Source organism: Bidens hawaiensis, unplaced genomic scaffold (genome assembly GCF_021521415.1).
Source record: "Bidens hawaiensis isolate Kalapana, Puna unplaced genomic scaffold, B.hawaiensis_p1.1 tig00030670_1, whole genome shotgun sequence".
NCBI classification, from domain to species: Eukaryota; Viridiplantae; Streptophyta; class Magnoliopsida; order Asterales; family Asteraceae; genus Bidens; species Bidens hawaiensis.
Genome location: NW_027495123.1, coordinates 9,326 through 33,319, shown reverse-complemented (window position 1 = coordinate 33,319; position 23,994 = coordinate 9,326). Strand labels below are relative to the sequence as shown.

Here is a 23,994-nt window from a genome sequence, read left to right as displayed (position 1 = left end):
GATAGGTACTTGCGGCGTCCTAGAACCGGCATCCTTCCATACCCGGCTCATCCCAAGCATCACCATCCCAGACTCCGCAAAGCGGTAAACCGGAGTCTGGATCCGGGAGATCTTGGTAAACCATTCCGCCTCCTGGTAGTTGGAGGCGTGAAGGTTCGGGAGTGCCCTCCCGTTCTTGAATGTCATCGCAATAGGGACGACACGAGCAGAGATATAGAAGAACTCCCGCTTCCAAGACCGAAGACTGCGCTCGGTAGCACAGATCTTCAAACCCTTGATCCGAGTGATCAAGGTGTACCAGCCCTGGATGCACCTCCAGGAATAGAAGGTCATCAGGCGGTCGACGCGGGGCTCAACGCCCAGAATGTGGCACACCCATTCAAAGTGGCGAACCTTTGCGATCGCCATTGGGTGTACCTCCGTAAAATGTATACCGTGTTTCTCCAAAACACGGTACACAAACTTCGTCAATGGGAACCTGAGATTCCCATAGATGAAGAATGCAGCATACACCCATATCTTGCCCTTGGGGGCATCATACACCGTCTGGTGAGGCTCAGGAAACTCAGGCTCGAAAGGCTCGAGCATGAACTTCTTGACGATGTACTGATAAAGGTCGACGGAAAGAGCACACTGGCACTCGCCAGCAGTACTCTTATCGTCCTTGTCAGACGCGGACATCGGATTCTCAGGGTATACGTCGGACTCCTCGGCAGTAGCCTCAGGATCACGAATGGAAGACATGTTTTGAAGGTATGAAAGAGAACGATTTCAGGAGAATGCTCGGCAGAAAAGTTAGAGTATTCGCCAGAAATCGTTTAGAAGAAGAAGAGTGAAGGTGTAAGTTGAGATGCATCCTCTTCCCCCTTTATATACCCATCACAATGAATGCGATGAATTTAATGCGGGGGAGAGGGAAAAGCGCAGGCACAATGAGACAACGACACGTGGAAAGCAAGCTGGCAACAGCTGTCGACAGGACGCGTGCCGTAAAATTCGCGCCCACGCGCCCGAAAACTCACGCTCACGCGCCTGAAAAAGCCTCTGGAATGACCATATACTGTCACGTCGCCATAACTGCCTGCACGTCCTGAAACTGTCAGAAGAAACCGTCGGACGACGCTAACGTCCCTTCAACAGTTTGGACTGTTCTTATCCTTTCACCAACTCTTCGAATTTCAAAAAGATTCAAAGATTCAAAAGTAAGAGGGAATATACCCCCTTACCTTGGTAACCAAGAAACCGTAAGACAAGTGCGGGTACAGTGTCAAGGCGAAACCCTTCACATACTTAGCACATGCAGGGAATTGAAGCCAAGAATACCTTGGTAACCAAGAAACCGTAAGACAAGTGCGGGTACAGTGTCAAGGCGAAACCCTTCACATACTTAGCACCTGCAGGGAATTGAAGCCAAGAATACCTTGGTAACCAAGAAACCGTAAGACAAGTGCGGGTACAGTGTCAAGGCGAAACCCTTCACATACTTAGCACCTGCAGGGAATTGAAGCCAAGAATACCTTGGAAGTCAAGTAACTATAAGACGAGTGCGGGTACAGTGTCAAGGCGAAACCCTTCACATACTTAGCACTCGCAGGGAATTAAAACCAAGAAGGATCTTCTGGGCCATGCTTGTGGAAAGAGAAATAACATCCCCGCATAGCGGGAACGTTGAGAACTAGATTGTTTGAAGCTCCAAGATGGAATTGGTTGTTTAACATAATTGATCACTATGTCAAGCTACCAAAACCTCGTGGAGAATCTACACAAGTGAAACTCAACGCTCCTGACTTGCGAGGAGGTTACACACCTACCCGCATCATACCCAAAGATCAAGCAGAAAAGTCGGGAATTTCTGCACGTGACATTAGGAAACCCGCGGGAAGAATCCCCACGGAGAACCTTAAAACTAAAAACCCTTTTCAAAACCCCTTGCTTAAGTCCAAAAGTTCACCTCACTTATTAACAATTCATGAGAAGAACATTGGACTGGGGGGACTTGAAGAGGTAGGTCCCAGCAGAGCCCAGTTGGACCCGCAAGACTCACCTTGAAGAGGGACGTCTGCGCAAAGACCAACTGGTTCCACAGGACCCACCACGCTCAGTGAGATGAAGACCTTACGCGCAGTACGCCAGCTGTTCCCGCAGGAAAAGCCTTTCAATGGTGAAGTAGCCCACCTGTTCCCGCAGCTGCGGATACAAGCCATCAGGGAAGGCTACCCGCACTAATAGCAAGGCTACACGCACAAGGCACTAACTCTCAATAATTCAGTAATGTCACCTGAAGAAGGAATGAGCAAGCCGGGAATACTCCCGCCCAAATGAGCCAGTCCGTACGCTTCTAGAGGATATTTTGTACTATACCTGCCAAGGTATGGACAAAATAGACAAGATCTGACCAAAGCAGCGACAGCTCACTGACAACAGTATGACGAGGAGCACGCTCTAGTACTTAATGTCACTATCAGCCGCTGCCTACTCACCAACCCTTGTCGTGGCACGTACATAGCCTGCATAGTACACAGCCGGCCATGTCACTATCAGCCGCTGCCTACCCACCAACCACCAGCATGGCACGTGCGTAGCCCACAGTTGGTAGAAAAGGAATATTATACAGCTGGCTGTACCTGCTTGGAAACCTACCTTCGGCTATAAATACTCCAACACCTTGGAACGGTATCATATCTTATCATATACCATCACATATTTTATCTGCTCTAGCTATTTCTCTTAATATACACTTATATTCAGAGCAATCTAGTCTGATTCTCACGCCGGAGGGTGGTCACAAGGAGGTACCCCCCCCTTCTCAGTGACGAGCTCACGGTGTCTGTTTTGCAGGTCATCAGAAGAACAACCATCTTTGCCGGACCTAACCCTCGTGGGAAACATCTACTTGACCCTAAGATTATCCGTAATCTGCCGGGGTCACTTGGTGTTTCTTCAAGTATGGTTTAGTCTAGTGTTACTTTCATATCGTACAAAAAAAATTCTAAAAGATCTAATATATGGTGAAACTAATAAATCGATTAGTTAGAGAAAGTTGAATACTAAAACACACCAACCAAATGAAATTGAAATTAGTACACATGCAATGTAACATATATTTAGTGGTGGTTAGTTACACCTTACATCGATAAATAAAGACTAAAGAGGAGCAATTAGAGCATGATTGCTTTGTCAAATCAATTTCATAATCATTATATCATAAGTAGGTAATTATAACGAAATATATACTATTTATGTAATTTGATGTGAGAAGTGATAAAGTCACTACCGTTTTTAGTTTTCCCGTTTAAGGGTTGAATTCAAATACATATTCTTCTAAAATAAGAAAGCGTATAAAGAGTATTAAACAGACTCAAATTGAACTCAAGCATGTGGCATTGAAATCGTTGCGTCGAACTCTACGATATTAGATTTTATATTTTCGCTTTTTGATTTCTTCTTGTAGATTTTAGAATTTTTGTTCAGATTATTGTGCTTTTTTATTTATTATTACGTTTTTTGTTTATATTCATTATTGTGTCTTTTTTCTTTGACATTGTGTTATATTACTCAGTATTGTGTTATTTTGCTCGGTATTGTTTTATATTTTGCGACCCAATTGTCTCTTTGTACCCTTCATAGATTTAGGAGAATGTGTAGAACAACGTAACCCACTGATTTAACGTATATATTTCTATGTTTATTCAAATGCACTTTTTTAAGTAGTTTAAAAAATATAAAAGAGGCTTTTCAAGAACAGTTATCTATATCTTATACTTTTATTTTGTTTATTTTGATACAAATTAGGAATTCTACATTTGTTATCTTGAAATGATTGTATGTTTCAACCTTTTTATGACAACAATTGTAGATTATAATATTATATATATAATATTAAATATTCTTTAAACAAACCACCCACCTACCTACCTCTCATTTTAAATCACATTTTTTTGTTCTTTTGTATTTCAAACCACATTTAAATCACATTTTTTTGTTCTTTTGAAATACAAAAACCACCCACCTACCTACCTCTCATTTTTCTAGATTTACTCGCTAGAGACAAGCTAGTGGCGTTGATAAAGATAGTAATGGACAGGATATCAAAACGTATTTAGTAATTTCAGTGTTATATCTTCATTGCAAACTCATGTGTTATATCTAGTCTTAATACATTTTGGGTATTGTACTAGCAAGTGACCAACTCACGGGTGTCGCTAGATTTCGATACTAGGATATCTATTAACCTGATTACATAGTTTTTGGTTGGGTCGGGTTAGTTCAGACTACTTTGGAAACTCAAAACCTAGCATGTATTTATAGACAGATTTCATCCATAGAAGAGAGTGTTTTGTAACATGTATTTGTAAGATGTAGGTAGGTAGCGTTAGGATAAAATAATGCCAAACTTAATTGAGTTGAGAAAACTCTAGCCAATACCATTCATTGGTATCAGTATCGTCAAACCAGTATCAATATTCATTTTTATGGTTTTCAATCAATGTAAACATAGGTTGATATCCTCTTGGGTATGCTACAACCTTATTTCTTGGATTTTATCATTTGGTTGTTATTACAAGTGTTGTTGTCGTACAGGTACCGTAAGGAAGTGAATCGTTATCAAAAGTTTATTATTAGGCTTTCACATTTTAGTTGTTATGTTGAGTGTCGGTATCATATGTGTACCTGTGAGTAATTAAACAGATACCAATGGCATGTCCGTTGTAGGGATGTTAGTCTGGCAGCTTTCTCACTGCCACCACCGCAAGAGCCTTGATTATGCATGCTAGATTTCAGGGTATGTACAAACTTGTGATAATTTATTATAATGGTTGTGTTTGTGTTACCACATGTTACATTGTATGCGGTAATGCTATTTTGTGAGTGTGTGAGACGTAGCATAATTAAGAAGGACCCAACATAGGTCGTGGCATTGCAGCATCCGGACTTCAACCACATTACCATGCACCGCTAATGATCTGGAGAGTTCTTCAATTCTCTTTTTCCTTGCATTGCGTCTTATTTTGTGCATTAGCGATAACGCATATTTAAATGTGGAGATGAGAATTCAAAAATAATTGGAAACGTAACAAAACTTGAAAAAGAAAATTGAACATCAAAACAAAAAACCCTCAATTTTGTAACTTTGTAACGTAAACCACTTCTGCGGACTCTCAATTACACTTGGTAACACCTAGACTCGAGGGATAACTGGTTTTCAAGCCTAAGGATAAAGTTTTCCCAAACGAGTTTGTTTTATAATAAAACTGGTATGGAATATCTAAAAGAACAAAAATGAACCAGAAGGTTTTTAGATATGTAAATTCACATTGGTAACATTTTATCTCACTATTTTCTAGTGAGCTTTTGTGTCTTGCAACATATAGTTAGCTTATTAGTTTTGTTTGTCGGATTGATCTAACCACTAACATGAATATATCCGTGGTTAGAACTTGTGCATGCTATACAACTTGCGTAATGCAACATCCGAGGATTGCTCATTCATCAAATTCTATAGTTATCTTGATACGCGTGCTCAATTGTTTTCCATTAAAAACCTATCTTATTGAGTTAGGTTAAATCACAACTGATAAGATAGTAGTTGAGTGGATGAGACAATTCGAGGTGGGTAAAGACACAATGATGGTAACTTAGCATGTCATTGAAAATATGAGTTTACAACAACACAATGGAAAATTTTAAAAGTTAAAAACCTTATCTTACTATTATGTATGAAAATTACGGTTTAAGAGACAAAATGGGGACCCGTTAACCATAGATTCCTGTTATGATTGACTTAGTGACAGTATTGTTAGATTAATCATGTATGTAGGAAGAAAAATGAATTTAGGTAGTAGGAAAAGTTGCATAAATTATCCACAAATTTTATTTAATTTTAAAGTAGAAATACTATTTTTGTCAAATTTTTAACCTTAAGTGTCTGTAATAAAGTTCAATTTTTATGTTAAAAGTTATATAAAAAAAATTCAAGATTTTATACTTTTTTAAAAAAATTGATTGAGACTTAATTTGTTAATGAGTTTTGGGACACTATTGATTATAACCGGACATTAAAAACCAATGCATTGAGGTATCAAACTCGAAACACTTTGTATTTTAACAACGTTTCGTTAAATATCTAAAACGGCATGTCTATATTAATACAGCAGTGCGTTAATGAGATAAAATGGTTAACCGGGGACGAATAAAACAAAATAAAATTAGTTTTTATGTCGTCTTAATCAAAACAACATACTTTTTATGGTTTCACATCTAACGTTAGATGTTTAAGAATGCCCTGCTATTTATGTTGATTTTAAAACCAATAATAGGTTGAAAACCGCATTAAAGTTCGTATTGCTCATGGAAAAAAATTGAATTCTTTAATTAAGGGTTCGTAGTCATTTATATACTTATTACTAGACAAAAACACATTTTTAATGGTTTGTATGCTGAGGAAAAAACAAAAAGAACTTGAGTCATGTGGCGAACTCAGTCGCTAAACTTTCTTATGTGAGAGAAAGTTCGGGGTGCAGGGCCGTCTATAAGAACCCTTAAAAATTTTGGGGCCTATGACAAGTAAAACAAACGGGCCTCTAAAAACCGATTTCTTAATTATAAAATAGATAATTTGACAATTTTATCAATGACACTACCTTTCAAACACCCAAAACAAACAAATAATAATAAACATATTACTAAAATGACTCGTATGAAACAAATGAAAGTTTTTTTCTATTAAGCAAATAATAAGTATCATTCTATCACAGCATCATGTATCAGAAAATATGAAATTATTTAACAATAAAACTTATAATAAAAGTCAACAAATAAGAAATTAACAACTAAAACTTACATTATTTAACAACTAAAACTTTAATAAAAGTTAAGAAAGGCTTGGACATAGCTTTACGCCTGTTGCTTTGGTATTATTTAGTGAATTAGTGCTTTAGGTAACCTGTATACAGTAGCCGCTAATAGTTAGAATCACTACTGCCAAACCCTCGCCAGTCGACAGCCGCTTGCTGGATAGTCCGCATGTCTTACGGTGTTCGTTGTTTGGAAGTCTGATGGTTGAACTGTCTACTGTTACGTTCAATTTCAAACCCTGGGGCTGCTACCGTGCTACGTTACTTTGTTTTTTGTTAACAAAGTGGGATGTGGGCCTAGAATATATGCATATATAATAAAGTTCATGGACCCTAAAAGAGGAGTGGGACTGGGGCCTGAGCCCTCCCTGCCCTCCCTTTGGGCCGGGCCTGTCGGGGTGCATGGATGAGAGCTCTAGAATCAAAAGTCTCTACTCGTATTACCAAAATTAAATGCGTGAGCGGTAGACCCTCACAAACATTCATAAAAAGGTATCATCCTAGAATGCTCATAAAATGTTGTATTTTAGTAATATGTCAAATTGCTCAAGTTCATCCAAGATTTTAACACAAAGGATTGAAATATCTAAGAGGGGGCACACAAGTTCTTGAGACCCAAAGGAATAGCGCTGTGGAACCCTACAACATTAAATCAAATGGCCAAAGTGGTCCATTTGTGTCACCCTCTCCTCAGGTAAATTAAGGGTTAGGGATGAGCTCGGTATCATACCAGACTACCGGTATCGAAAATCCCAATCTCGAAAATCTCAATCTCGAAAATCGTAAATTCTTGGTACTGGTACCAGTACGGTACTGGTATTGAAGGTACAAATTTAAGAAATACCAGTACCATACCGATCCCAAAACTCAAAACTTTGGTACCGTTTCGGTGCCAAATTGGTACCGATTTCGGTACCGGTACCAATCAGTACCAATGCTGAATTTGCTCATCCCTATTAGGATACTAATTAAATTAAACTCGACACAGTATCCTCTCTCTATTCATTAAGCAATATCGTTGGAAACAACTACCATGTGTTATTTATACGCAATAAATAAATAATAATAAAAAAAACCCGGTTGATTCCATAAAACTTGGATTAAGCCTTCCAATTGCGCCCTCATGATAAAAAGCTATTGGGCCCACCATTACTCGCCCTTGACTTTATTTTTTTGGTGTTCTTTATATGCACAAAACCTGAATGCCCATTTAAAATTTTGATTAGCCTCCCAATCGCCCGTCATGAAAAAAACATAAAAAAATCATGGGTCTACCACTGCACAACCGGATCGAGAAGAGATGTATTTGCTTAAAGCCGTAAAGTTAAGTCATATGCATATGCTCGAAGATCTTTGGAGAGTTGTGGATGAATTCGCGTATGTCATCATGGATTGGGTGATGGTGGCCCAAAAGTAAGCCCAAGCCCAGTTTCCACGTCAACTATTTTTGGCATTAGGTGATCAAGATTCAAGGGCTTGTTTAGGGATGAGCAAAAATCGTTATGGTACCAATTGGTACCGGTACTGATACCAGTACCGGTATTAAAATCGGTATCAAGTTTTTGAGTTTTCGGGACCGGTACGGTTCTGGTATCGGTACGGTACGGTATTTCTTGAATTTTACCTTAAATACCGGTACCGGTACCGAACCGAACATTTCGGTATCGGTACCGGTACAAAAAATTTGCGATTTTCAGGATCGGGTTTTTCGGTATCGGTACCAGTACGGTACCGAGCTCATCCCTAGGCTTGTTTGCAACTTAAAGCAAATACTTAACTAATTAAATCGAATTCAAACTGCATCAACGAGGAAGGAGGTAAAGGCTCACTAATGTTTAACCAGAAAACTTAATAAGACCCAAGCAAAACTGACATTACGTTTTAGTATAAGTGTATGTTTGGTAGGGAGCTTTTAGCTTCAATCTTTTAAGAAGAAGCTCATGTGTTAATAAATTTTTTTATTTGATTGAAAGAGTTTAAAGCTTTTAGGTTAGAAGAAAAAGCTTGAAGCTAAAAGCATAGCGTTTAAAAAAAGCTACAAGTTTTTAGTATTAAAATTTTACAACTTTGTTTCTTAAAATTCCATCAACTTTTGTTAATTTATATAATAGTTATATATTTAACCCTTACTCAAAACCAACCACCCCGCGACTTTTTAAAATGTCATAACTTTTTCAAACGTTAATATATTTTTTAAAAAGGTTATATCATAAAAACGAGCATTTTATTCTCTTTAATTTGAGTATGGTATTGTTATACTTCTTTAACTTTAACAAACATCAGCATATTATGTGATTCCCGGTTAGGATCGGCAACAAGTCAAGTCAGGCGAGCTCAAGTCATGTGTAAGACTAAATTAGGGTCGGAGCGAGTCGATGCAAAAAGGGTTAATTTAGTTCAGTTCGCGTTGGTACGGTTTTAAGTCAAAAGGGGCCAGGTCAGAACATGTTCAGATTAGAACAGTGTCGGGTCGGAACGGGATTCATATCAAAACAAGTTGGTTTAAAAAATTATTTATTTGAAATTAATGTATATTTCAGCTTTGCTTCTTGATTTACGCCACTGGTTACATGCATACTGTCTTTGCACGAATTACACGTCTACATTCGGGTTATGTGTGCACTGTCATCAGGTAAATCATGTACCAACACTGATTATGTGGTTGATGTCAGGTTGCGCGCCCACCCCACTGCTCCGCACGGGCCCCAACTAGTTTTTATTAAAAGCTCCAGGTACTCTGCCAAACACCTAAATATTTCTAAAAAACTACAACTAACAGCTATCAGCTTCCGGCCTCCAGCCAACAGCCACGAGCTAGTTTTGCCAAACATACCCTAAATCAAAATTTCGGTTCAATTTTGCATCTAACTAGAAAACGGGGGGAAAAAACAAACCGAACTTATAATGTTCATTTTTAATTTGATTTTTAAGCGAAGAAGTTTTGTTACCCATACATTTTAGTCCAAATGTTTAATTATTAATTAACATAATTAGTTCAAAATTCATTATTTTAGAGACAAACTTTTTGGTTTAAAAACTTCTAGTCTAAATGTAAAACCAATTAACTTTAAAAAAAATAAAAAAACCAAAATAATAGTTTTCAAAAACTCAAAATCTGCCTTTAGGTTTTTGTATTGGTTTGAACCCAAAACTGACACAAATAAAGTCATGCACACCCCTAGTTTGGAATGCTCCTTAATTTCTTTTTGATTTATTAATGTTCACTTTTATATTGAAATATTGCAATATTAATCGTAAATCTAAACCAGATATCCTACTTCTGATGGGTGAAGCGATTTCAACTCCATGTACGTGGATACAAAGTTCCCACCCATATGGATGGTATTGCTTCCCCTACCAAGGACGACATAGAGTATACTTGCTGGTCTGAAATGGATCTTAATATTGTTCTATGGTTTATCTGCAGGAAACTGCTAGATGGCATTATGGTTTGTGTTTTTTAACCTGAGTCAACTTCGTGTGGCGGTAGGTGGTGGGGAGCGCATCAGGTGCGACATTGGAGTGGTGGGAGCAGCGGTGGGCACAAAGGTGGTGGAGTGGTGACATGTGGTGGCAAAGGTGCCAATAACATTGAGTAGGTGGTTGAGACGAAAAAAAGTCTTGATGGTGCTAACCATTTAGACCTTTAAGTCAACGAGTCTTGTAGCAGTTATTTATTTTGACTTGTTTCTTAGTGACCCACTGACTATTTTATAGTCATTCGTTTTGAACATGGTTTGTTTCGTTGTGAAGCTCTCACATACTACAATAGAACTGCTACATTTCATATATGATTTGTTACGTCTAAATCTTTCTGAAAATGAGGTTTACCAAATACATGTTAGAACATAATATTTATTTGTCTATAAAAGGTAACTAAAAGGGGAAATTCCCAAAAGGGTCATTTTCTAGAAAGAAAAACACAAAAGAGCCCTTAAATTTAAAAAATTCCAGAAATATCATGGGAAATTTGGATGGGGGGCAAAACTTTGGGAAGCGTTCAGACCGGTTTCATGGTCCACTATAAAGGTGCTACGTGTAGAAATTATGACAATTCCGAAAAATATGAAGAGAACTCGTCGGCTCCGTCTGTCTTTGAGGAAACATCAAAACTCGTTGGATCATACTGTTTTTAAATTGTGCATGGTTAATTTGGAGGGATTTTTTAGAATTTTAAAATAAAAGTGGTTAATTCATATTTCTCTCTTCTAATTTGAGCTATTTTAAAAATATTCCCTAAATAAAATATACCTGAATCTTATAGGTTTTTGTTGGGTAAAAGTCCATGGCATTGGGAGGTGATACAGTCTGAATATGCCCTGTGCATACGGTCTCCTTGCTTGTGCTATTTTCCCTTGGAAATGACATTAAACATTTTTCCCACATCAAATAACTGATTAAGTATGATACAAAAATACAATGTAGATTACATGTAAAAGAAAACAAAAGAGTCAAAAGTCAAAACACTATTCCGTTTTACCAACTTATTCAATATCATTTTGCTGTTGTTTCCCTTAATCGGTTAAAATGTTGTTTTTATTTATACTATATATAATACATAAGACATTGGTAATTTAAGACACCTACATTTTAAGTAATTTACAAGTTGTAAAGCATAAAGTACACCTTTTATAACATGTAAGGTAGGGTCAAACTTGTCTATTACAAAATATATGCATAGAAATAGTTACAGCATTGCCCCCTCAACTTTACTCAACTTTTATAAATTTAAAAAATTGTTACAACTTTAAACCTTCAACTTTACCCATGTATTCCTTTTAATTTTAATTGTAAACCAACTTCCCACCAACAATTTTCCAATGGTCGTAACTTTTTCATACGCTAATATATTTTTTAAAAAATTACACCATAAAAATGAATATTTTGTTGTCTTTAATTTGGGTATGGTATTGTTATAGTTTTTTTCAATTAAAAAAAATTAACACGCTACATATGAGCGTTCACAATTCGATTTTAACGTTTTCCAAGTTAAACAATGAGCCAAAGCGTTGGTTTGATTTTTTATCATTGAAAGCCGAAACTGAACCGTTGAAAATTTAAACTGAATCGCTACTAATGGTTTGGGTTCATGCATTGAGCTTCAATAATAAGTTTACAGTCCTATCCGGTTTTATATGGCCGATTTTCAGTATAAACCGTTAACCAAATTGTTTGCTATGGTTGAACATTCAAAAACCGGCTCACCAAAAGTGGTGATCAGTTTAAATGTTTTCAAGGTTTCAAACAAACATTGACATCCATAATTGTTACATAATTACTAGGTTTTTTGTTTCCCGCCGCATCACGGGGAGACCTTTCTAGTAGTTTAAATATATTTGAAAACAAAAATGCTAAATAAAATGATATGAAACCACCTTTTCACATGGAGTATTTATATTTTTTACGGTATTGCCTCAATAGTTAGGAGATGAGAATGTATTGTAATTCAAAATTTTGTTGGGTTATCAAATACATGGTTTTAGTACCATATATAACTATCAAACACATGGTTTCTTATACCAATTTTCAAAAATTTAAAACAAAAGGTCAAAAGTATCATGTCTTCGGTTTGGTGGTCATGCAATTTTCCTTTAGGGTTTCCTCATGTGAAGATTTTAGGTTTAAATCTTTAGAGCGTCATATTTTTCATATACGGTTAAAACTTTATATTCAAACTCGGGTATTAGTGATTGTAGATTTGATGGCTTACCATAGAGTCAAACACTTTTAAAAAGAGGGGAAAAAAAAGAACAAAAACACAAAGATGAAGACATAAAATAAATTTAGGAGGTGTGTAGATCTCAATCTTCTTAATGAGTTTTACTAAGTTTGATCAGTTCCATTTTACTTTTGATTTTATGAAATTTTTGCAATAAATATTCTATTTCTACTATCCACTATCACAATCTAACCCAAATCGACTATTTATTAAAAAACTAATTTCTATTTCTTCCACCTAACAACCCAACCCAGTCTAATATTTTACTTACTATCACAACCCAACCTAAACCAATATTTTATTAAATAAAAATGCTTCATTTTTTATAAAATTTATATCAAAATGTTCAATATTTTTTATTAATAAAATCGTGTCATTGCATTGTTTTAAAAAAATGTTAAAAGTTGTACTTTTCATGAAAAAACCAAGTTATATAAAAGTTTGGTTGCAAACTTAGGTTGCAGGAACAACCTAGGTTGCAACCGGTCGTGAACAAAAAAGAATTTTTAATTTTTTAATTAAAATATTTTTTTGTCTTTTTATGTCATCTTACAACCGGTTGTGATAAATAGTCACCATAATAGATGGTGTTAAAAGCAGACAATGAGTTGATGCAACATGACCACCTTGAATTTAATATTGTTGTGAAAAATTAAGTTTGTTGTAACTGAAAATTTTCATGTATTTTCTTGAAACAAGAAGTTTTTTATTAAATTGGAACTTTACTAAAACAGAAATTTCCAAACTAAGATGTGACAACAGATAATTAAAAAATGAATTTATACATAGGGTTAGGTTCAAAGAAGAAGTTTGATTTTTTAAAGAAAGATAGGAAGAGGGGGTATTTTAGTCTAACACTTTAATATCAAAACCCATTTACTTTAATCTCAAAACCCACTTAAATTAATTTCAAAAACCCACTTACATAAAACCCAATTACATCTTCACTCATCTCCTACAACCACCACCACTCCACCGCCCACCGCTACCACAACCGTCACACACACCACCACCTCGCCGGAAAAGTTCGAAAAAACACAATGAAAAACACAATAGAAAAGAACACTATGAAAAAAAAACACAATGATAAAAACACAATAAAAAATTCAATTGTATGACACAATACAAAAAAACACAATGAAAAGAAAACACAATGAAAAATTCTATTGTATAACACAATTTTGTAAAATACAATTTGGTAAAACACAATTTGTAAAAAACCCACTATTTTTTTTTAATTTTTATATTACAATATGGTACTCATATAAAAGATAAAAAGACACTCATTATTATGGTGAATTTGTTTTTCAATAAAAACGTCGTAAAAAAAGTTATGAACGTTTTAAAATGATGGGGGAATTTAGCATGTGCCTTGCATGTTGTGAGAGAAAGTCAACAAATGTGTTATTCCTTTTATGTCCTCTCCCTTCTTTCACACTTGATTTCCCCTAAACTAATCTCAACCCTCCATGTTCAAAATAAATGGATAAGACTACTTCTTATCATTCCTAAAAAAACTATATTTCCTATTATTAACCTAATAATAGTATTTGTTCATAATCTTAACAGCCAAACACAGCATATTTTCTATCGTATAATTATTTAATAATAGTTCCCTCATTAACATTTTTTATCCTATATAAATGATTATAAAATCACATTTAAAATCTTTATATAATTCAGAAAAATCCTAAAATAAGCTGATATAAAGCTATTGTTAATTTGTTTCTATTGATTACATAAATAATTTTCGGATGCAAACGAGCTGAGCCCAAGCTCGACTATGCTCGATCTCTGCTTGTTTTGACTTACGAGGGTGTGACATTTGTCAATTTCGGGTTATTTTATACTTGTATATTTAATGTAAACCCGACCCGTTTTTTATCCCGAACCTTTCGATATTGTCAAAATGAAGAATTTTATGTTATATATTTGTTTTATAGTTGTCGGATCTAAAAAAAACACCCTTTTCGGTTCTTAAAATGCCCCGAAAACGCTCAAAACAAACTCCAGGGACTAAAACTACCAAAATCAAGACTTTAAAGAACCATTTGTAATTTGTGCTTTCTTGGGTCATTTTCATGAAACAACCTTTATGAAAGACCCATTCAACTTACCCTACATATGCACACCCATCTTCTTCATTTTTGCTTGCTCATTTCCTCATTTCTCTCTCAAATTCTTGAATTCTAAGGTTGTTCTTCATAGTTTGACTCTCAAGGTCAAACTAAGCTAATCTTTCATTTTAACTAACTTCTCGATACTTAAAGCTTGATGTTACAACATATATATAATATACACTCCTTGTTTACCTTCGGTCTTTCATTTCTCCGGTCTCGGCCGGTTGAAATGTCGGGCTAGTAAGGCAAGGTTACATGGAGGACTTTGTAGTCCTTGTTTATATATTTAACAAATCTAACCATATAACTTGGTATACTTGCTTAACTTCTGCATATTTTAGTTTAATGTTCATATTTGTCAAGTTCCATGGTATTGGGTATGTGGTGACTAGCCTCGGTTTCATCCCGAGTTGAGAACCGAACCAAAAACCGAACTTTCGTTTAAAAACTTTATTGTTAACTTTTTGAATGTAAAACTTGAGTATTATTATTTATAAGTTATTTTACAAGTTCCATGGTAATTGGGTATGTGGTAACCATCCTCGGTCTTATTCCGAGTCAAGGACCGAACAAAAAACCGAACTAAACCGAGTTCACTCGCTTAAGACACACAGATGTGTTTTTAGCCACTAAAACTCGTATTTTTCTTCAAGATTATATTTTTAATCAATTTTAGTTAATTTCTAAACATACTTGGCATGTCAGTAACCAACTTGATCTTATAACAAGTTCGGACCGATAAAGTCGTATACTCGTTTAGCGAACGTTAAGGTTCTTCACAATAGAACTACATACTTGGTTAAGTCTATTTTGATTTTGTTGACTTATCTCATAACATTTATTATTTGGGAAGTTAACTTTGAGCTTGGTCAATTATCAAGTCTCGAACCGACAAATCCGAACACTCGTTTACACCTCGTTTTGGTATTCTTATAACCAATGGTTTTACAATATTGCATTTTAATCCACATTATTACTTAACATAGGTTGAGTAAGAAAAAAAGAAAAAAAAACTAATGAATAGAATACCGAGACCCGGTTTCGAGTAAACTTATTTTACAAAACTCGTTTCTTTAATTTCTCAAATATTTACATTTTAAATCCTAAACTTTATTTATTTACTTTATTTGTCGTGTATTTTATTTTAAACCCTTCAAAGACTACCTACTAACACAAGATCCGTTTAATATAGGTCTTGCTCGTTAAACCGATCTCTCTGATTATTCACGACACTATCTTTCAAGTAACTTGTTAATTTGAGTACTTTTTCATCCCCCGTTTTTCATCTTTCGTTTTGGAGGTGGCATTGCATACTTATTTAAATTCAAATGATTTATACTTGAGTATTAAACCACAACACTTGTTGTATATGTTTACTTAAATAAATGTTCGATTTGGTGTTATATGCTTTACATGATTATGTGCAAATTCTTGAATGCTAAGGCGGGTAGCCTCATCAAAGTATGATCATACATTAATTCCGAGTATATATGGTATCCCCATATAAAAAGGTGTCGTCAATGTATTCTTATTGACGATTTCATTATTGTCATCAATGTATTCTTATTGACGGTTCGTCAATGTATTCTTATTGACGGTTTTATTATCTAAATTGTTGCTATTAATTATTGTTTTCATATACTAGTTGTGGATTTCATACTATATACTTATTGTCAAAAACTATGAAAATTGCTCACCAACCTTTGTGTTGACAAACTCTATTTTATGCAATGTTACAGGTTTGATTTTAGCTTGATTGGATTATTTGAAGAAACTTATCATCTTGGCTTTAGGATATTAGAAAATGAAAGAACAAGTTATTTGTTTATCTATCTATTTGGCGTTTTGTATGAACAATTGTTGTGTTATTTATGATGATATGGATTTAAATGAGTTGTTTAAATATTGTAACTTTATAGTGTCGTTATGCAATGAGCAATCATGTCGCGCCTCGACGTTTCCGCCTTCATTGGTCGGGGTGTGACAGAGGGCTCGGGAACTGCTCGTTCCGAACCCATTTTTTAAAGCTCAAGCTTGGCTAGTGAATTGTTTTTAAACCTCGGGCTCGACTAATTCACATATTTTTAGTAATTTATATATTTTGAGAAAAACCTTAAATGTGCCTAAGCTCGGTTTGAACTCCTTTAGTACCTTAAGCGAGCAAAAGCTTAATACATTAAAGTCTTAAACAGGTAAAACTTGAAAATACACAAAGCTCGGGCTCGATAACTATGTGAGTTGTATTTGAGGCTCGATTTTGAAAGGGTTTGGCTCATTTTGAGTTTTTAATCGATTCAAGCTCGAGTAGTTTGTGAACAGCTCTGCTCGTTTGCTCCCCGCTTCCCCCAGTTGTCATGTTATATATAAGGAATTTATCCTGGCATATACATGACTATAAAGAAAATATCTAAACATTCAACTCTTCAAATTATCCATTGTATAATTCTACCGACTTTAACTACAAAATTATGTTGTCGATTTACCTTCACAATTGTAGTGTGGGTTTGAATTGATTCAATGTTATATTTACAAGTAAAAAAATTATTGTTGAAAAAAAATATATATGAGAGGGATTTTTAATTGTTTGCGATTCACTCTTTCTCTCTCACGGCAAAGTTAATTAGTTTGTATAATCTTGTCAATTTAAATTGTCTTTACATACAAATGTTCGTATAAGGGCTTCATAGCCGTTGTACAACGTTCACCATCCACACCTTTCATGAATATCACAATCTGAAAATATGCTTTTCAACGTGTAAACGCAATGGTAGCAGCGCTGTGCCCGCTTGGCTAACACTAACCGTGACGGCGCCCCTTCCCCTCTTAAAAAAATAAAATTGTTTATAAACTATTCAAAAATTTATAACATCTAATAATAAGTTACTTTTGTCTCCTCTCACTCTAACATCAAACCTCACCTTTTTAATACCCACTTTCAATTTGAATTATAATCATAGATACAGATTATAGCAAAATAGATATACTATTATATTTTGTTTACTTCTCAATTATTTTATTATGTTTATGTGTTTCTTACATTGTTACTTCATAATATCTTGTAGCATTCATATTTTGTTTCCTATCATATATATATATATATATATACCCACTTTCATTTTGTTCTCAATTATTTTATTATGTTTATGTATTTCTTACATTGTTACTTCATAATATCTTGTAGCATTCCCATTTTGTTCCCTATCACATATATATATATATATATATATATAATTATACAAAAAATCATTACATTTTTTCTTTAATTTTTAATTAAATAATATAATTTTATACTTTATCATTATCATTTTTCTCTCCTTCAATCACAACTGCTTTTAGAAAATCCTAAAATATAATACGGTGTGAACAGTGAAACCCCAGATTTAACTTTTCCGTATAACATTTTCTTTCTTCATCACTCAGAACAACTTCCAACAACATCTTCTAATTTACAGAACCCCTCATATATTTTTAAGGTACGAATTGTGAATGCTCTTATAATATGTGTTGGATATGAATAAAGTTTAAACCGAATTAAAGTGCAAATAAATTCTTATTTATAGAACTTTTCCAAAAAAAAAACAAAATCTTATTTATAGAATACTCATATTCAGGATAAGGCAAAGATATCAGGATAACATATATTTTAAGGCTAAACATTTGACTTTTTATAATTATGCCCATATAAATATAAACATTTTTATTTATAGAATATTTTCAAACAATTAGATTTGTGATTTCACTTTATAATTTATTTTTAAAGCATATATCGCATATCAATTATTATTTATTTATGTAGTGTAATGATAGAAAGCATGAGCTTTTTAATGAATACTTAAGTTCAATCCCCACTTATAACACTTTGGGAGGAAGACTATAATCTTTATGATTTCCAGTTAGATCCTGAGAGAGTCTGACTTTAACCAGTGGGCTTTCGGCAGGTAAGTTTTTCCCGGAATTGTGAAGATAACTTGGAGGTGTTTAATGACTCCGTAGAGTTGGGTTGGGCCAGCTGGCGGTGAGCTGGTGACCTTTTTTCATTAAGTCACCACATACAAAATACCTAGGTGTTTTATACTTGTTGGCAGCTGTATGTTTGGATTAAGTCACCCCGTATAAAATACCTAGATGACCTTTTTCCATTAAGTCCCCCCGTACAAAATACCTTTTTCCATTAAGTCACCCCGTACGTCCTTTATGTTTGGACGCTTTTTTAATAGACGTCCTTTCGCGAAACAAATGGCAGAAAGCATATTGTATGTTTCAAATTTCTTTCACGTTATGTCCTTTGACCCTAACCCAGTTAAATTTTCTCGTTAAATATGGTCATGTACAAGGCACATGTGAGTAGTTTCGTAAATATACATAATTATTAACCAAGAAAATAAAGAAAAATCCCTCTTTTCAATATTCACCATCACCATCCACCCCGTCTTCAATCTCTCTCTATAAAATTAACCACCCCTACCATCACCACCACCCGCTATCTACAGCCACCACCACCGGCCACCTGTTGACGCCTCTAGTTTCCGGGTTGTCCTACACCAAATGGACTCACCGCTTCGGCAGCCGCTGCAGATCTATCAAGATCAAGCGCTGAGCGTGCCGGACCAATATCCGACGAACATGTGGTCACTCCATGACCTACTCCGACCACATAGACTCAAGATATCAAGATTAAATAGCTCAATTGTCAATTTTATATATTTCTCCTAAATCAAGCAAAAAAATACAAGCCCTAGATACATTTAACAAATAAATTTGGGGGATGTTGAAAATTAACTTGAAATTGAACATACAAGATTCATCTGCCGTTGAACACTCGATCTCCCACCGTCCTAGCCACCACCACCTACCACCGCACCTGAGCCTTACTTACCTACCGCCTCCACTTCTCTATCTCCTCTATAGGTAAAGATTGCTCCAATTATATTGAATTGTTGTTGTAGGTTAATTAGATCTGGTTGATTTAGAGAGAGAGAAAGAGTATGGTGGCGGCTGGATATGATTTAGAGAGAGAGAGAGTATGGTGGCGGATGGAGATGATTTTTAGAGAGAGAGAGGATGGTGGATGGTTATGGCAATGGTGCAGAGAGAGAGAGAGAGAGGAATGAAGTTGCAGGTTTTTAGAGAGAGAGAGAGAGGGAGCTATCTTTATATATTTTCATTTTAGCTAAAAGGTTGAGTTATCCAGATAAATAATCCCTCAAGGAGCAAAAGACGAACTTACCCTCATGTCATGACCAGATTTAACGAAAAAATTTAACTGGTTAGTGCGAAAGGACGTAATGTGATAGAGTTTTTAAGCATAAAGGATGCTTTCTGCCATTTCTTTCGTCCAAGGACGTCCAATAAAAAACGTGCAAACATAAAGGACTAGTTTTGCTGTTTTATCCAAAATTTATTATATACGGTAAATAGACCTTTTAGAATATTCTCCCCTCATAAAAGATTCAAATTCTTTTGAAAATAAAATAATAATAATATATTATTATTATTATTATTAACTGTGTACAGCCAAACCCAAACAAAACAAAACAAAACCCTGAATCTCTATAAAGCCACCACTGATGATAATAATAATAATAATAATAATAATAATAATAATAATAATAGTAATCCCTGCTTCACTTCAAAGTTCAAACACACTGCCTTCCAGTTCTATCTCTGATCATCAAACACAGGTAAACCCTTGTTCTGTCTTTTTATCTTTATAACAACGTTCGATTCTTCGAATAACGGCCTATCTTTGTACTAGAATCTTGTTCTTGGGAACCACATAGCTTTTATTTATATTCTTGTTCTCTGTGTGTGTATTTAAAAAGCAAAGAGTATATAACCTATATATAGGTAATCAGTTATCTTTCTAGTGATCCTTTAAGAGTATAATTGATATTATTATATTGTTATCAGGGTTTTGTTACAGGAAGTAGTATACATGGATGCACATACTGTTGATATATCTTCAGATGTGCCATCTACCGAGGTGGTGCACCGTGCGGGTTCTCAGACGCACGAACCAGCTCTCGGGAAGCGAACGAGCGGTCGGCTTCGATGTGGAAGCTTTGGGGTGGGGTTATATTGTGTTTTGTTTTTATGGGTGTGGAAGTGTTTGGTGGGATTAAGGCCAATAGTCTTGCGATTTTGACTGACGCGGCTCATTTGTTGTCGGATGTTGCTGCGTTTGCGATCTCGTTGTTTGCGGTTTGGGCTTCGGGGTGGGAAGCTACGCCGAGACAGTCGTATGGGTTTTTTAGGGTTGAGATACTTGGGACGCTTGTGTCGATTCAAATAATATGGTTGATTACGGGTATTCTTGTTTATGAAGCGATTGATAGACTTATTAATGGCGCTGTTGAAATTGAGGGCGGTCTTATGTTTGGGATCGCGTCTTTTGGCTTAGTTGTTAACATCCTTATAATGTTTATACTGGGCCATGACCATGGTCACAGCCATTATGGTCATGGCCACAGTCATGCTCATGATGACCATGAGCATGAGCATGAGCATGACCATGGTGTTTGTGTTACAACACACCAACACCAGCATCATGGTCATGCTAATGATCATCATGATGACCATGGTGATCATGATCACGAGGAGCATAGCCAGCCTTTGTTAAAAACTTACTATACAGATGACACAAAAGAGAAAAAGAGGGGAAATATTAATGTTCAAGGCACGTATCTTCATGTATTAGGTGATTTGATTCAGAGTATTGGTGTAATGATTGGTGCCGCGGTCATATGGTATAACCCCAAGTTGAAAATTATTGATCCCATTTGCACATTGTTGTTCTCCATTATTGTTTTGTATACAACCATCAACATGTTGCGCGACATTTTGGGGGTTTTGATGGAAAGCACACCGAGAGAAATAGACACAACGAGTCTAGAACGGGGCCTGTGTGATATACATGAGGTGGTTGCAATTCATGAATTGCATATATGGGCTATTACTGTCGGGAAGGTGTTGTTGGCGTGTCATGTGAGAATCAGGCCAGAAGCCGATGCTGATTTAGTGCTCGATAAAGTGGTCGACTACATTAACCGGGAGTATAATATCAGTCATGTTACAATTCAGATCGAGTGCGAATAAATAAGTTGTATTTTGGAGACATGATATTCTTTTTAGTGTTTCTGGTTAGCACTCTGTGTAGGAATTGTGGTTTAAGAGTTCTATTGTGAAAATGTGGTTATGATGTTTATTACTTCTACTCTTGTTTACTTAATAATTTTTATTTTTGATTAACATTTACATAACATGATTATAGGTTTTTAGGATTTTTTGGATTCATTTGGCGTGCTTTGGCTTTCGTCTTGTTGAAATAAGACTTCACTGCAACTTTGTATATAAGGGTTTAGAAAAGTTGAGCCGAGCTGAGCTCGACTAGACTCGAGCTCTTTTTCTAAAACTCAAGTTCGGCATATTTATTATTTATTAATAGTTTATATATGTTTTTAACTGCTTTTTATATATTTTGAGAAAACCTTAAACGAGTCTAAGCTCGGCTCGAGCTTGTATAATACATACATAAAAGTCCAATGAGGTAAGAGTTTAAAAATACACAAGACTTGAGTTTGGTTTGATAGCTAAATAAGCTTTATTTAAAGCTTAGGCTCGACTCGAGTTCGAAAATGCTCGAATTATTTTGAGTTTTTTATTAATCTGAGTTTGAGTAGTTTGGCTCGTTTGTACCTTTGTTTCTATATTTCAATGTCTATGTATGTATTGATTCTTTAAGAGCCCATCTGGTCAATTAAATTTTTATCCATTAGTATGTTAAAAGTAACTTATTGTGATTTCTAAATACCATTATAATTATTTTATATATTTTTATTACTCAGAACGTTAGAAATTTAAAAGCTAATTAATGAATTTCTAGTTAACCCAATGAAAAATGAAAACAAAGAAAAAAAATGTTATTCGTCGAATAAATGGTTTGGGTGTCAGCTACTACCTTACACATTACACATTACACATTACATGAGGTGGGATTCGACACACATAAAATTAACATACTAAGCATACAAATAACTAGAGTAATTATAGCTTTGATTCCTTTAAACTAGAGTAATTATGTTATAAAAAATAGGGTTAGGCTTTAATAGGAAGTATAGTTTTTATAGGAAGAATAGGAAGTAATCTTGTCCATTGATTTTGAATATGGAGGGTTGAGATTAGTTTAGATGGAAATCATGTGTTAAAATAAGAGAAATGACATAAAAGGAATAACATATTTGTTGATTTTATCTCTCCACATGTAAGACACATTTCAAATTCCTCCATTATTTTAAAACGTCAATAACTTTTTTTTACGACGTTTTTATTGAAAAACAAATTCACCATAATAACGAATGTCTTTTTATCTTTTATATGAGTACCATATTGTTATATCAAAATTAAAAAAAAATTTGTGGGTTTTTTACGAATTGTGTTTTACAAAATTGTGTTATACAATTGTATTTATTATTGTGTGTTTTTTCCATTGTGTTTTTTACATTATGCCATACAATTGTGTTTTTATTGTGTCTTTATCATTTTGCCTTTTTTTTCATAGTGTTTTTTTCCATTGTGTTTTTTTCGGCGCCCGTTTTCCGGTGTTTTTTGGTGACTTTTCGGTGAATTTTCCGGCGATTTTTCTCGGGGATTGTTTTCCGGTGACTTTCCGACGACTTTTCTGGTGAAATTTTCCGGCAAATTTTCCATAGACTTTTCTGGCGAGGTGGCGGCGGTGGGTGACAGTTGTGGTGGCAGTGGACGGTGGAGTGGTGGTGGTTGTAGGAGATGAGTGAAGATGTAAGTGGGTTTTTGAAATTAATTTAAGTGGGTTTTGAGATTAAAGTAAGTGAGTTTTGATATTAAAGTGTTAAGACTAAAATACCTTTCTTCCTAGCCTTTTTGAGAAAATGAAACTTCTTACTTGAACTTAACCCATAAAAAATAATATAATGTAATAATAGTTACGCTATTTCAAAAGTTATAGTGTAATAATAATTAATTTAATGTTAACCTAATTACTCTATTATTTATACACTTCTCGTCACAAAAGCCATATATTGGGATTTTTACATATTTTTCCTTCCTAAACCTTTGAAATTACATATTTTCCTAAAATACAAGTTTTTAATGCAAAATGTACAATACTCTTTAAGCATGGCTTGAAGAAATATGTAATTTCAATGTTTAGGAAGGAAAAATATGTAAATGTTCCAATATTTTATACAAACCCCTCATCGAATACCCAAAAAATCTTTAAATTAATCTTGTACTCAAATAACCGTGTCAAATGTTTCTGATTGAC

At 34.9% G+C, this 23,994-nt stretch overlaps 1 pseudogene; it reads left to right on the top strand.

Annotated features, from left to right (window-relative positions):
• Window positions 1-8,154: 8,154 nt before the first annotated feature.
• On the top strand, window positions 8,155-21,788 carry LOC143580836 (metal tolerance protein A2 pseudogene; annotated as a pseudogene).
• Window positions 21,789-23,994: the final 2,206 nt, after the last annotated feature.